Source organism: Rhinoraja longicauda, chromosome 11 (genome assembly GCF_053455715.1).
Source record: "Rhinoraja longicauda isolate Sanriku21f chromosome 11, sRhiLon1.1, whole genome shotgun sequence".
Classification (NCBI taxonomy): domain Eukaryota; kingdom Metazoa; phylum Chordata; class Chondrichthyes; order Rajiformes; family Arhynchobatidae; genus Rhinoraja; species Rhinoraja longicauda.
The window spans coordinates 14,637,853-14,651,316 of NC_135963.1; positions in this window are offsets into that span (position 1 = coordinate 14,637,853).

Consider the following 13,464-nt stretch of genomic DNA (forward strand, 5'->3'; position numbering starts at 1 on the left):
CCATCAGCAGTGAATATAGTCACAGTGCATTATGATGTAGGAGCATTCATTGATGAAGAAGCTGAAGATGGTTGATGAATTAGATGAAGACCATTGATGTGGAGCATTAACTAGATGGACCAAATGGCCTGCTTCTGTACTTTCAATGCAATTTCAGGAGATAATCAAGCTTAAACCATGGTGGATTAATAAACGAATGCCTTTTAAAGTAAGACTCATCTTTTTTCATTAACTGTTCAGCTTCAGTGTTCAGATTGCATTTGATGAATGTGGCATATATTAATGCAGCAATCAGCACGCCAACCTCCGGCTTGTTAGGGCATTAGCATTAACTGTTCAGCAGCCTGAGAATAGTTTATTTATACCCGACAGGAAACTGTGTACTTTCCAAGCAGAATCCGGGACTCATTTCCTCTTCTGTCGCCTGAATCAGAATGAAAATCTAATTAAAATGAAAACACACCCAGTTTCCAAACCGAAACTCCCAAATCCAACCGTGCCATTGCCCCACTGGGAGTAGCCTGCCCATGTACAGAGGCATCAGTTTGGACGGTTGCCTCTCGTTATCCAAGTTCCACAAGGTATCAGCAACTCTACAGACACAGAAAGCTGGAGTAACTCAGCAGGACAGACAGCATCTCTGGAGAGAAGTAATGGGTGACGTTTCGGGTCGAGACCCTTCTTCAACCCAAAACGACACCCATTCCTTCTCTCCAGAGAATCTGCCTGTCCCGCTGAGTTACTCCAGCTTTTTGTGTCTATCTTCGGATTAAACCAGCATCTGCAGTTCATTTTTACACTATATAGAAACACAACTGAATTAACTACCAATAAAATATATTTAATTTAACTTTGAGTATAGTCAACAGTGTCGATCTGCATCTTGTTGTTCATTGAAAACCAGCGATATAGGCTCAAAGGCAGTTGATGCCTGACTTTGTAGTACTTTGTAGACACAAAATGATGGAGTAACTCAGCGGGTCAGGCAGCATCTCGGGAGAGAAGGAATGGGTGACGTTTCGGGTTAAAACCCTTCTTCAGACCTTTGTAGTCCTTTGAATGGGCAATGAAAATGCTCTGGGAAACACGCAACACCGGGATTGTGGCTAATTTACTCATAAGTAAGGCATAACCTATCCACAGATATGAGCTTCAAAACCAGGTGGCAAATTGTATAGCAATCTACTGGATCTATCATTGGAATGAAAGTTCCAGCTTATTATTGTCCTTCAGTGAGAGAAGGTTTACCTCATCTGGCCTACAATCAGCTCGATTCCCTTGCTGCAAAACCTGTGACACACTTGGGATTACTAAGGAAAGACGAATACACCTAGTCATCATTACCCACAACCTAAGAATGAATAACAATCACAATGAGCCACGAGAAATGTTACTATGTCAATGTGACACAGAGGTACAAGAACTTTATATTCTTACTGAGATCATCTTCCTGTTTCCCGTATCTGCTTCCTTGTTTCCACTGTACAGAATATCTTCCTTGACTATTGGACTTCTTTGCGTAAATCTTGCTCTTGTGGCCCAAAGGGAGTTGGAAAGGGAATTTCTTGTTTTTCCTTTGTCCTAAGCTGTCCGCACATTCACCCCGTTGGGGAAATGTGAGTCAGTATCCCAGGCTCCATGAACAAGTCAGTCACGGAATCATAGAGTCATACAGTGTGGAAACAATACGGTTTGGCCCAACTTGCCCACATCGACCAGCATGTCCCATCTACACTAGTCCCACTTACCTGCGTTTGGTCCATATCCCTCTAAACCTGTCCTATTCATGTGCCGTCTAAATGTTTCTTAAATGTTGTAATAGTCCCTGCCTCAACTAACCCCTCCGGCAGCTCATTCCATACGCCCACCACCCTTTGTGTGAAAAAGTGACCCCTCAGATTCTTGTAAAATCTTTCCCACTCAGCTTAAACCTGCGCTCCCTGGTTCTCGATTCCCCAGAAAATGATGGAGTAACTCAGCGGGTCAGGCAGCATCTCTGGAGGAAAAATAGGGCTGATGTTTTAGACAATAGACAATAGGTGCAGGAGTAGGCCATTCGGCCCTTCGAGCCAGCACCGCCATTCAATGTGATCATGGCTGATCATTCTCAATCAGTACCCCGTTCCTGTCTTCTCCCCATACCCCCTTTTCTCAAGAGATGCTGCCTGATCCTTTGAGTTACTCCAGCACTTTGAGTCTATCTCTGGTGACTAAATGGTTGGGTAAAGGACAATCTGACTACACTGCCAGGTATTGGTAATTGGGCTTGTATACACTGGAATTTAGAAGGATGAGGGGGGATCTTATTGAAACATATAAGATAATTAGGGGATTGGACACATTAGAGGCTGGAAACATGTTCCCAATGGTGGGGGAGTCCAGAACAAGGGGCCACAGTTTAAGAATAAAGGGTAGGCCATTTAGAACGGAGATGAGGAAGAACTTTTTCAGTCAGAGAGTGGTGAAGGTGTGGAATTCTCTGCCTCAGAAGGCAGTGGAGGCCAGTTCGTTGGATGCTTTCAAGAGAGAGCTGGATAGAGCTCTTAAGGATAGCGGAGTGAGGGGGTATGGGGAGAAGGCAGGAACGGGGTACTGATTGAGAGTGATCAGCCATGATCGCATTGAATGGCGGTGCTGGCTCGAAGGGCTGAATGGCCTACTCCTGCACCTATTGTCTATTGTCTATTGTCTATTGTCTATTGACTGCATCACCTGGAAGAGACAGCTCGACCTAAACTGTTGGGCTAATAACAGGATCATGGAAGTCATTTGGCATTGGACATGCGCAACTACACCTACAGATGACAATCTCAGTCAGTCCATTGAATATGGGGTTGCCCTGACATGGCCATGAACAACACAACATTGGTTTGGGATACACTTCCATGGCATTGATTTTAATTTAATACAGTTCTCAAGAACCTGCCTTCATGAAGAGTCAAGACTGGAGTACAACAACCTTCCTGCATGCTAACCCCCATTGTCTCTTGTACGATCCGCTGAGATCCGTGGAATGCTTGACTGTGGCTCTTCAGAGGTGTCCACCAACCTTCCATTGATGTTACAGTAGCCCGTTTGGGAAGAGCAGCCATTGAAATTCCTAGCATGAGTAGGGGGAAATCTAATTGAACGTTGGAGTCTCTCGGCCTGATGAGAATCCTTCCTCATGCAACATTTACGGGGAGCGTAAAGACACGAGTTCATTTTCCCAGCCGCCATTCCTACAGTTCAGAAGCCAGTCATGATATTTCCACAATCCTGCTAAGGTCAGCTGTAACTTATTCAACCTGAGACTTCCGAACCTGATGGCTCATTTCCACAGGACACGTTACATTTTCTAAATGACCCATCAGGCAGAAATCTCTAACAAATATTGAAGTTCGAGTCATAGGGTCATAGAGTTTCACAGCACGGAAACAGGCCCTTTGGCCCAATCCGCCTATGCCGATCAACATGCCCCATCTAAGCTAAGTCCTATTTACCCACCTCTCAAAACCTTTCCTATCCATGTACCTTCCCAAGTGTCTTTTAAAATCTGTTATAAAGCATGCCTCAACTAGCTCTCCTGTAAATAGATCTTTCTATAACATTTATCTTTGCAAAATAATTAGTCTTTGGTCCATAACATTTCTGTGGTGTGGAAGTCTATTGTATAATAAATCTCTCGATATGGCCATATATCTACTAAAGTAAACTTAATAAAACTTAATACTAATATTGTGTGCACTGCTGGCACTATCTGTGAGAAAGTGTAGGGCTGATATTTATGTACATTGAAAGCAGATATTGGAATAGAGCTTACTAGGTGATTAATGCTGGCATAGAGTTGCAAGCTTACTGGGGCCCACTGTATAACAGGAAGTTAATTCTATTAAGTGCAGATATTGAACTACTGAGAACAGTTTGTTAAGCTGCACTACCTATTTCAAGTTGCACTATTATGGTCTGGTTATCGAGTATAACTGATTTCCCTTGCATTATTGTTCATTGTATATTTAATCGTTGTGTTGTTACATTCATGTGCCTGTGAAGTGGCAGCAAGTAAGATTCCCATTATTCTGGAATGCTGCGTGTGACAATTAAACACTCTTGACTCTTTTGAATCTTGTCAGAGATGTATCTTTCGATGGAGGGTTACCAATTACCAGCTGCAAAATTAATTTTATGCAGAGACTTCTGCTACGACTGAACTGGTTTGGGAATAAAGCCTATTTTTCCCAATCTATGGCCAACCAATTTTCTGATTCAACACAGTGGCGCAGCAGTAGAGTTGCTGCCTTACTGCGACAGAAACCCGGGTTCGATCTGTCCATACTGAGTTTGTACGTTCTCCCTGTGACCACGTGGGTTTTCTCTGGGTTTTCTCCAGTGTCCTCCCACACTTCAAAGACATACAGGTTTGTAGGTTAATTGGCTTCGGTAAAAAATGGTAAAATTGCCCCCTATTGAGTAGTATAGTGTTAGTGTACGTGGTGATTGCTGGTCGGCATGGAGTTGATGAGCCAAAGGGCCTATTACCGCTCAGTATCTCTGAAATCTAAAGTAAAGTCTAAACATGTTTAGCAGCTTCAGTTTGACTCCTGGCTTTATTTTTAATTCACGGAAACATAACCATAATATATTGTCTGGAAGATGGATTACAAATTAAGTGATGATGCTTAGACTTCCTAAATTACAAAGTGCATAATAATCCTGGTGTTTATCTATCCAAATCTGTTTATTCAATCTGCTAATTTGCTTTTAACAAAGCTCACTAAACAAGTGTAAAAGGCATGTCCTTGTAGGACAATGCTAGGAATATAAAACCTCTCGTTTTTGCATGTGAGTTTGAAACATGGAAACACAGAAAATAAGTGCAGGAGTAGGCCATTTGGCCCATCAAGCCAGCACCTCCATTCAATATGATCATGGCTGATCATCCAAAATCAGTACCCCGTTCCTGCTTTCTCCCCATATCCCTTGATTTCGTTAGCCCGAAGAGCTATATTTAACTCTCTCTTGAATACATCCAGGGAATTGGCCTCCACTGCCTTCTGTGGCAGAGAATTCCACAGATTCAAAACTCTCTGGGTGAAAAAGGTTTTCCTCATCTCAGTCCTAAATGGCCTGCCCCTTACTCTTAAACTGTGACCTCTGGTTCTGAATTCCCCAACATTGGGAACATTTTTCCTGCATCTAGCCTGTCCAATCCCTTAAGAATTTATATGTTTCCATAAGATCCCCTCTCATCCTTCTAAATTCCAGTGAATATAAGACCTGTCGATCCATTTTTCAAAGGTTTCAAAGGTCTTTTATTGTCATGTGTACCAATTAAAGTACAGTGATATTTGAATTACCATATAGCCATGCTTTAAAAAAAAAGCAACAAGACACACAACTACATAAAAGTTAACATAAACATCCACCACAGTGGATTCCCCACATTCCTCACTGTGATGGAAAGCAATAAAGTCTAAACCTTCCCTCTTTATTCTTTGTTCTCCTCTCTTCCTTCTGTCAGATTGCAGTTACAGTAGTGGCTGGACTTCCACAAAATATTGGATTTACTGCCCGTAAAGTATAAGATGGTAACATTTTTGCCAGTGAGAAAATGTTTTAAAAAACTAATACTACCCACCCACTCCGTGTCATAGAGTGTGGGAAGTGGCCCTTCGGCCCAACTTGCCCATGCTGACCAAAATGCCCCATCTACACTAGTCCCACCTGCCCGCATTTGGCCCACATCCCTCTAAATAACTGTAGATGAGATTGCAGCCAAAATGGACTGCCGATGTCGGACCCCATATTGGCCTCTGTAGCTACCTCAGAACCCACAAACTTCAGTGGAAGTAAGTCTTTCTCAATGTGGAGAACAGATAACAGGGACAAATGCAAGCTGCTTGTCTGAGAATGTCCCAGCCACTAAAAGAGGCACCATAATTGATTACGTTCTGATGTTTTCATCTGAATCCTATAATTACAAAACCATTTATTCAATTAGCATTTTACTATCTGTGTTCCCAGTCCAACAGCTACAATTAATATTGAATTACAGGCCAACTGGCAAATAATTTTCAGATTTCACTTGAGTCACATGGATATTACATTTCATTTAAGCATAGACCACAACAAGTTGAATTTATGTGGCAATTTTATCATTCAGATACACCTCAGTCACCTCACCCAATAGAGACGCAAACAACTGCAGATGCTGGTTTACAAAAAAAGACACAAAGTGCTGGAGTAATTCAGTGGGTCGGGCAGCACCTCTGGAGAACATGGATTAGTGATGCTTCAAGTCTGAAGAAAAGTCCTGACCAAAAATGTTTCATGGTTAAAAGCATGGTAGCTAATGATGGCTAATGGTAATGCATTCAATTAAATCAGTTTAACCACAACAAGAAGTATTGCTAACCACACTTAATATACTGCTGTGCCGTATTGAGACAGAACAGACCGCACAGAAGAGGAAGGAAGATAATATATTTCTAAACGCAAACCACCTACCCATTAGAAATGCGCAGGAAAAACAAAGCACTGAATTCTCTTTGCATTATAAGCCCAGTAGGAATCTGTATTATAAGATAATCGATAATTAAGTGAAGTTATAATCAGTGCATGATTATGTTATGTTTCAAGGTGTGGACTCGTACATCAGCGAGATCAAATACAGACTGGGCAATCGTTTCGCGGAACCCCTTCGCTCAGCCCGCCTGAACCTACCTGATCTCCCGGTTGCTGGACATTCCTTCCCATTCCTACGCAGTCCTTTCTGTCCTCGGTCTCCTCCACTGTCAGAGTGAGGCTAAACGTCAATTGGAGGAACAGCATCTTGTATTTCACTTGGGCAGCTTACAGACCGGTGGTATGAATATTGATTTCTCTCACTTCAGGTAGCCCCGGCATTCCCTCTCTCTCTCTCTCTCTCTCTCTATCCCTCCCCCACCCAAGTCGCACCAGCTTCTCATTTTCACCCTACAGACAGCTAACAATGGCCTTTTTCCTTTATCATCGTTACTTTTTTGCATATCTTTCATTCGTTGTTCTTTATCTCTCCACATCACCGCCTAAATCTCTAATTTCCCTTATCCCTAACCAGTCTGACGAAGAGTCTCAATCCGAAACGTCACCCACTCCCTTCTCTCCAGAGATGCTGCCAGTCTCGCTGAGTTACTCCAGCTTTTTTGTGTCTTTCTTCGGTTTAAACCAGCATCTGCAGTATTTTCTTCCGCATGATTATGTTAAATTATAATGCTCAGAGTTGGTCATAACTCTTACGTCAATGACAAAATTGCAGCCTCCAAGTGACTGGATCTACAAGAATACATTGATGCTAAATTGCCTGGGTAAAATGCAAAGTGCTGGAGTAACTCAGCAAGTCGGGCAGCATCTGTGGAGGGAATAGATAGGTGAAGTTTCATGTTGGGACTCTCCTAACACTAGATTCATTGATATTTTACATTTGTATTTAGAATTTAATATGTTCGCTAGTTGCCAATAGGACGAATGAAGACACCCTCTAACTTGAAAACTATTTGAGAAATAATGGAATTAAGCATGAATTTACAACTTAGCACCATTCTGTAAAAGTAAATACGTTGGGAGGTCATGTTGCAGTTGTATAAGACATGGGTGAGACCGCATTTAGAGTATTGTGTTCAGGTCTGGGCACCATGTTATAGGAAAGATATTGTCAAGCTTGAAAAGGTTCAGAGAGGATTTACGAGGATGTTGCCAGGACTATAGGGTCTGAGCTATAGGGAGAGGTTGAGTAGGCTGGGTCTCTATTCCTTGCAGTGCAGGAGGATGAGGGGTGATCTTATCGAGGTGTAAAAAATCATGAGAGGAATAAATCGGATAGTCGCACAGAATCTCTTGCCCAGAGTAGGGGAATTGAGGACCAGAGGACCTAGGTTCAAGGTGAAGGGGAAAAGATTTAATAGGAATCTGAGGGGTAACTTTTTCATACAAAGGGTGGTGGGTGTATGGAACAAGCTGCTAGATGAGGTAGTTGAGGCTGGGACTATCCAACGTTAAGAAACAGTTAGATAGCTACATGGATAGGACAGGTTTGCAGGGATATGGACAGGTGGTGGGACCAGTGTAGCTGGAACACGTTGGCCGGTGTGGGCAAGTTAGGCCAAGGGCCTGTTTCCGCACTGTATCACTCTATGACTCTAAGGCACATCATTCGACATTTGATGGGGATTGGCAGCATAATACTTTGGATGATGCTGTATAAATGATAGCCAATAATATTCTTCAGTTCTGGCCAACTCTAGATTCAGCACACTCGACCCGAAACGTCGCCCATTCCTTCTCTCCTGAGATGCTGCCTGACCTGCTGAGTTACTCCAGCATTTTGTGAACTTATAGATAACATCAGATTAGTTCAGTTTATTAAGAGATACAGCGCAGAAACTGGCTCTTCGGCCCACCGAGGTCACGCCGAACAGTGATCCCTGTACACTAGTACTATCCTACACACTAGGGACATTTTTTACTGAAACCAATTAACCTACAAACCTGTAGTCGTAATTTAGTTCAGTTTGTTGTCACATGTACCGAGGTACAGTGAAAAGCTTTTGTTGTGGTAACCAGTCAGCGGAAAGACAATACATGATTATAATCGGGTCATTTACAGTGTACAGACATATGATAAGGGAATAACATTCAGTGCAAGATAAAGCCAGTAAAGTCTGATCAAAGATATTCCGAGGGTCTCCAATGACAATAGACAATAGGTGCAGGAGTAGGCCATTCAGCCCTTCGAGCCAGCACCGCCATTCAATGCGATCATGGCTGATCATTCTCATTCAGTACCCCGTTCCTGCCTTCTCCCCATACCCCCTGACTCCGCTATCCTTAAGAGCTCTTTCCAGCTCTCTCTTGAATGCATTCAGAGAATTGGCCTCCACTGCCTTCTGAGGCAGAGAATTCCACAGATTCACAACTCTCTGACTGAAAAGGTTTTTCCTCATCTCAGTTCTAAATGGCCTACCCCTTATTCTTAAACTGTGGCCCCTTGTTCTGGACTCCCCCAACATTGGGAACATGTTTCCTGCCTCTAACGTGTCCAACCCTTTAATAATCTTATAATCTTATAATGAGGTAGATAGTAGTTCAGGACCGCTCTCTCTCGTTATGGTAAGATGTTTCAGTTGCCTGATAACAGCTTTGGAGTGTGGGAAGAAACCGGACCACCCGGCGAAAACCCATGCAGAATGTAAAACTCTGTACAGACAGCGCCTATAGTTAGGATCGAACCCAGGTCTCTAGCACTGTATGGCAGCAACTCTACCCTGCCCTAGATGTATTGACATTCGTAGAGCTTTTATTCCCCTCTGGGATATGTACTTGAAATATAAATACAATCACTTCAGTGGCCATTATGTAATAAAGTGTGCTTCTAAAAGCAACAAATAGGTTGTCCCAGGATTCAATGTTTCTGTTCACTCAGCATTACTGTTTCCTCTGTCACGGCATCCAGCCCTGCCAACGGACCCGATCCAAAGACCCTGCCAAGTGCAGACTTCCTTCCACAGCGCTACCTCCAGACCTGGCTAAAATTGATACTCAGCGCTGATTGTTTCTGTGACTATTTCCTGTGAAAATCCCTTCCTGCGCACAGAGATATTAGCTGAGAAAATGAACATTTTCCACGGTCAGGATTTGTCACACGCCTGGAAATGTTTTGAAAACATCGTACTCACAGCTGAGGTACTGCAAGTAGTTGGTACCTTCAACAGTGTGCAGACACCATTAAATTATCGTAATGTTTGGTTTCACAGCATTACGCACAAACTGTTAAAGCCTTAAAACATTTTAACAGCAGATAGGCTGGAATTCAGTATAAGGGTGTAGAAAGGAACTGCAGATGCTGGTTTGCACCGAAGATTCTCCTATAAATTAGGTAACGAGTTGCATCAGAAGAGTTTTGTATCACAGGAGTACTTAACATGGTCCCTGCCAATCCACCATTGAACAACAGGAGAGGGGCATTCTGTTAACGCAAATAGCAAGCATGCACAGACCACATGATACTGATGCAAAGATTCTAGTTTTAAGGGGGGAAATGATAAAAATGTGTGGGGTACGTTTTTTACCCATTGAGTGGTGGGTGCCTGGAACATATTGCCAGAGGTGGCAGTGTAGGCAGATACAAGCGTGGCATTTGAAGGGCTTTTGGATGGGCACATGGATATGCAGGGAATGGAGGAATATGGATCATGTGCAGGCAGACAAAATTAGTTTAACTTGGCTTCATGTTTGGCACGGACATTGTGGGCCAAAGGGCCTCTTCCTGTGCTGTTCTATGGACTATTTTCTTACATGAACCTGCATTAAAATATCAGTGGAGTCCTGCGTTGAAGTATTGTGACTTGCACACTCCAAAATGTATAAAACACTGATACATTTCTCCATCTGATGGAGAGAACTAATATCAGACAGATCAAATATATGGAAAACACTAGGAGTGCGCAAGGAAACACAAGGAGTGAGTCTGAAGATCATAAGGTCATAAGAAATAGTAGAATTAGGCCATTCAGCCCAACGTTTACTCTGCCATGCAATCGTGACTGATCCTCCTAACCCCATTCTCCTGATCCTCCAAACCCCATAACCTCTGACACCTGTACTTATCAAGAATCTATCTATCTCCACCTTAGAAATATCCACTGACTTGGCCTCCACAGCCTCCTGTGGCAATGGGTTCCGACACGAAACGTCACTCACGCTTTTACTCCAGAGATGCTGCCTGATCCGTTGAGTTACTCCCGCACTTTGTGTCTATCTTCGGCATAAACCGGCATCTGCAGTTCCTTCCTACACTGGGATTGAGCAGTTATGTAACAGGCAAAACAATTCAGTTAGACAGTGAAAACGAAGCCCAGACCTTAAGTGCATTGAAGTGATTATAATTTGTATTATACATTACTTCATTACATTGAAGTGATTATAATTTGTTTTATACATTGATTCGATTAGTGTACAAACATGTTATGTATCGAATTGAAGAAAAAAATAATAAATTGGTAGCATGGATGTAGAGTAGATTTACTATACCTTTTCAGATAATCCATTTCTAGAAAAGCTCATTAAAACTCACCGGAAAACCAATGCTCCCATTCCCGATGGATGAACCGAGGTGATGGAACTCTCCACCGATAAGTACTAACCTCCAGCCTTACACCCAGTGGCCTTACACACAGACGAACCATGCCTTGAGTGCCCTGAGCCTCTGAGGCACAAGAGACTGCAGATGCTGGAATCTAAAGCAAAAAAAACAACTTGCTCAGAGAGCACAGCAGGTCAGGCAGCATCTGTGGAGAAAAACAGTTGACCTTTCAGGTCAAAACCCTTCAGGTGGACTGAAATAGTAGAGAGGAGAGAAAATAGACTGAAAGACATGAAGTGAGGGAATCGGGGAGATGGGATTGATTTGAAGGGTAAGGGTGGCCTCCTTTTATGTAGTAAGAAAATAAAACTCATAAATAAAACATGAGTGACCAGGAATAGTTATGATAATTGTAAACAAGCATATTGTCAGAGAAATCTATTAAACTTTGATAAATATTGATAACTATGATGATAGAAACATAGAAAATAGGTGCAGGAGGAGGCCATTTGGCCCTTCGAGCCAGCACCGCTGGTTCTGATGATAGTATGGGGTCCCCCTTAGTTCTCAGCGCTCCCCCCCCATGCCGGTTCCTCCTTAGTTCTCAGCCCCCCCCCCCATGCCAGGTCCTCCTTGGTTCTCGGTGCCCCCCCCCCCCCATGCTGGGTCTCCCTTAGTTCTCGGTGCCCCCCCCCCCATGCCGGGTCCTCTTTAGTTCTCAGCGGTCCCCCCATGCTGGGTCTCCCTTAGTTCTCTATAATGTGACTACTCTTGCAGAACAACTGGCTGGGGTATTCAAGGACATCTTCAACCTCTTGCTTCTGTGGCCTGGGGTCCCCTCCTGCATCAAAGGAGCGCCTATTCTACTGATGCCCAAGAAGAGCATGGTGACCTGCAACAATGACTACTGTCTGACAGCATTTATATCCACCAAAATAAAGTGCTTTGAAACGTTGGCTGCAACACGAATCAACTCCTGCCTCAGGAATGACATCAGCCATTTAGATGACAGGAATACATATGTCAGGCTGTTGTTTATTGACGACAGCTAGGCGATCGACACTATCGACATTCCAGACTCGTCATCGCCAAGCTGCCAGGCCTGAGCCTCCCTTGACTTCCTAATCGGCAGACCTCAAGCAGTGCAGATTGGTAACACCATTTCCTCCTCACTGACCATCCACACGTGTGCACCTCAATGCCACATGCTCAGCCCACTGTTCTACCTCCCTTACACCCATGACAGTGTGGTTAAGCACAGCTCCACCGCCATCCATACATATACCAACCCTAATATGAGGAAGGACATCCTTGCTATTGAGGCAGTGCAGCGTAGGTTCACGAGGTTAATCCCCGGGATGGTGGGACTGTCATATGAGGAAAGATTGGAAAGACTGGGCTGGTATTCATTGGAATTTAGAAGGATGAGAGGGGATCTTATAGAGACGTATAAAATTATAAAAGGACTGGACAAGCTAGATGCAGGAAAAGTGTTCCCAATGTTGGGGGAGTCCAGAACCAGGGGCCACAGTCTAAGAATAAAGGGGAGGCCATTTAAAACTGAGGTGAGAAAAAAAAAATTCATCCAGAGAGTTGTGAATTTGTGGAATTCTCTGCCACAGAAGGCAGTGGAGGCAAATTCACTGGATGAATTTAAAAGAGAGTTAGATAGAGCACTAGGGGCTAGCGGAATCAAGGGGTATGGGGAGAAGGCAGACACAGGTTGCTGATTGTGAATGATCAGCCATGATCGCAATGAATGGCGGTGCTTGCTCTAAGGGCCAAACGGCCTCCTCCTGCACCTATTTTCTATGTTTCTATAGTTCTATGGTTCTATGTAACAATACCACAGTGCATTGGCGAATGACAGGTTGTGATGAATCAGCTACAGGAGAGAGTTGGAACACCTGGTTAAGTGGTACTACAAAATCAAACTCTTGCTCAATGTCAACAAGACCAAGGGATTAATTGTTGACTCCGGAAACGGGACGTCGGAAGACCATGTGCTAGTAGACCTGATGGGCTGAATGGCCTAATTCTGTTCCTAGAACTTATGAATTTATGAACTTCATCGGTAAGTCAGTAGTGTAGAAAGTCGGTAGCTTCAAACTGCTGGGCGTTAACATCTTGAATGATCTGAGCTGAGTCCAAGAGAGAGCTGGATAGAGCTCTTAAGGATAGCGGAGTGAGGGGGTATGGGGAGAAGGCAGGAACGGGGTACTGATTGAGAGTGATCAGCCATGATCGCATTGAATGGCGGTGCTGGCTCGAAGGGCTGAATGGCCTACTCCTGCACCTATTGTCTATTGTCTATTGTCTATGATCACATTGGCTCGAAGGGCCGAATGGCCTACTCCTGCACCTAT